The sequence below is a fragment of the Heptranchias perlo genome, chromosome 35 (assembly GCF_035084215.1).
Source record: "Heptranchias perlo isolate sHepPer1 chromosome 35, sHepPer1.hap1, whole genome shotgun sequence".
Classification (NCBI taxonomy): domain Eukaryota; kingdom Metazoa; phylum Chordata; class Chondrichthyes; order Hexanchiformes; family Hexanchidae; genus Heptranchias; species Heptranchias perlo.
Genome location: NC_090359.1, coordinates 4663871 through 4666682, shown reverse-complemented (window position 1 = coordinate 4666682; position 2812 = coordinate 4663871). Strand labels below are relative to the sequence as shown.

The following is a 2812-nucleotide window of genomic DNA, read 5'->3' as shown; positions in this document are numbered from 1 at the left end:
TTGCGTGAGCGACGGGCGCGACAGAACTGCGAATGGCGGTTGAAAGTTGAACATTTGGCAAGTTGGGGCGGCGCAGTAAGATCGGTAGTGTTCCGCCTTGATCTTAACAGTTCTGTTGAAACATGCGATTGCATCGAGTAGAGGATAAATGTAAATAGCGGAAAAGCCAGATTTTAAAACGCGTGTGCAGGAAATTAAAGTGCGATCTTGTGTGTGAGAAGAGCACAAGAAAGTTGTGCTTGAAGCTGCGCCCTTGAGGAAAGTTTCTGGTTGTCAGGAAAACGGCGATCGTTGAAGCTCAGAAATAAATCCAGAAACTGCTGGCAACACTCAGCAGGTCAGGTATTATCGGTGAACAGATACTCGCTTTACCGGGGCGTCATTGTGCACTTTCTTGACACTTCACGTTTTTCACATCTTACACCCACAACACCTCCGTGCACCAATCAGGACCTTGCTGATTTGAGCAGAGATCAGCGAGCAATGCAAAATTCATCCACCGTGGCTTCGGATTGGAGCGAGGCCCAAGACTTCTGGTTGAATTTCAGGAAGGAACCAACACATCAAACGGTAAATGCAATAACGGCGCGGATGAGTTACAAAACCATGCGTGCAGAGCACAATGGATGAGGAATCCATCACCTCAAACACTCGGCCACCTCGTCGCATGAATATTGCTCAGAAAGCCCATTTATTGAATTCGTTCAATGGAAAATCCTCGACTCAAAGGTCAAAATGCAAGAAAACCACATTTCAATCACCAGATAGCAGATTCGGAACGCTAACCTTCAGTAGGATGAGCGTGGCCGAACGTTTGAAGGGCCTGAAACAACGTTCCAGTGTCTGCGGGGGCGTTGGTTCGACTCACACCGCTGCCAGCGTGTAAAGTGCTTGCTATTTTTTCCTCATCACCAAACATCCTTCTTTTCAAAGCAGCACCGGGCGCGACATTGCTGTTGTTCGGGCATGACTGCCCCACCTGATGCGCTTCGCCTTGATCGTATCCTCGTCCATGCTCTGCGTTGAGGTCGCAGTTTGTTCGGTTTGAATACGAGCTACAGTATAGTTTCGATTACCTCTTTTGTTCTCTGCCACATAAACTAATAGAATGCAGCAAGAAATCAATCTTTTGCACAAGAAAGACATTTTTTTTGTTGCTGGCAAAAACCTAACCATTCCTTCAAATCCAGCACTCTCACATTCCTGTACTTGATGCTCCACAGTTCAAACTGACCTGTTTTCCTCACTTTTTCTACCTTCCACAGCCAATATGCCGCCTTTCCTTTCTTCCTTCCATTTCATGGAAACTTTCCTGCGGCATTGCCGACTACAGCATTCACTTTCATGATCTCACGCCTTTAAGTTTGTTCTGCTGCGACCACTGTTTCTATTGGGCAGATGTCCGATTCGCACCAATGTTCATTTGCGCCTTGAAACCAGTCGATACATTTCGATCTGCGTGACCGCTCGACAGACAAACACGATGAAAGCAGGGCTGGCCTCTGGAAAGACAGCCGCCCGATTGTTCACGAATTTTACTTGTCGAATCTTGTGATCCAGGTGATGGTAACTGAAGAACTGGATTTTGTTTTGATGCTTTTTGGATTTTTTCTTTCAGCAGTTGAGTTGCGTGACCGACGGGCAGCGCTGCAGAGCTGCGAGTGGCGGTTGAGAGGTGCACATTTGGCAAGTTGGGGCGGACCAGGAAGATCGGAAGTGTTCCGCCTTGATCTTAATAGTTCTGTTTAAACATGGGATTGAATCGAGTAGAGGATAAATGTAAAGAGCGCCTGTGGCGAAAAAGGAGCGATTGCAGGCCAAGAGCGAAAGGTGTTTCAAATTTTCGTGGCGCAGGAAGCTGTGTGCGGATAAGCCAGATTTTAAAGCGAGTGTGTCGGAAAGTAAAGAGCGATTTTGTGTGTGAGTAGAGCTCAAGAAAGTTGTGCTTGAAGCTGCGCCCTTGAGGAAAGTTTCAAGTTGTCAGGAAAAGGGCTATCGTGAAAGCTCAGAAATAAATCCAGAAACTGCTGGCAACACTCAGCAGGTTAGGTATTATCTGTGGACAGATACTCGCTTTACCCGGGCGTCATTGTGCACTTTCTTGATGCTTCACGTTATTCACATCTCACACTCCCAACACCTCCGTGCATCAATCAGGACCTTGCTGATTTGAGCAGTGATCAGCGAGCAATGTAAAATTCATCCACCGTGGCTTCGGATTGGAGCGAGGCCCAAGACTTCTGGTTGAATTTCAGGAAGGAACCGACACATCAAACGGTAAATGCAATAATGGCGCGGATGAGATAAAAAACCATGCGTGCAGAGCACAATGGATTAGGAATCCATCACCTCAAACACTCGGCCACCTCGTCGCATGAATATTGCTCAGAAAGCTCATTTATTTGATTCGTTCAATGGAAAATCCTCGACTCAAAGGTCAAAATGCAAGAAAACCACATTTCAATCACCAGATATCAGATTCTGAAGGCAGAAATTTGACAGGTGGTAGCGTGGCCGGGCGGTGTAAGGCTCTGGATTAAGGCTCCAGTCTTTTCGGGGGCGTGGGTTCGAATCCCACCGCTGCCAGCGTGTAAAGTGCTTGCTATTTTTTCCTCATCACCAAACATCCTTCTTTTCAAAGCAGCACCGGGCGCGACATTGCTGTTATTCGGGCATGACTGCCCCACCTGATGCGCTTCGCCTTGATCGGATCCTCGTCCATGCTCTGCGTTGAGGTCGCAGTTTGTTCGGTTTGAATACGAGCTACAGTATCGTTTCGATTACCTCTTTTGTTCTCTACCACATAAACTAA

At 47.2% G+C, this 2812-nt stretch overlaps 1 non-coding gene across 1 annotated transcript; it reads left to right on the top strand.

The window, feature by feature from the left end:
* The first annotated feature begins 2504 nt into the window (after positions 1 to 2504).
* Positions 2505 to 2586, top strand: trnal-aag (transfer RNA leucine (anticodon AAG)). Its single transcript has one exon. It is a non-coding gene; the product is annotated as a tRNA-Leu (tRNA).
* Positions 2587 to 2812: the final 226 nt, after the last annotated feature.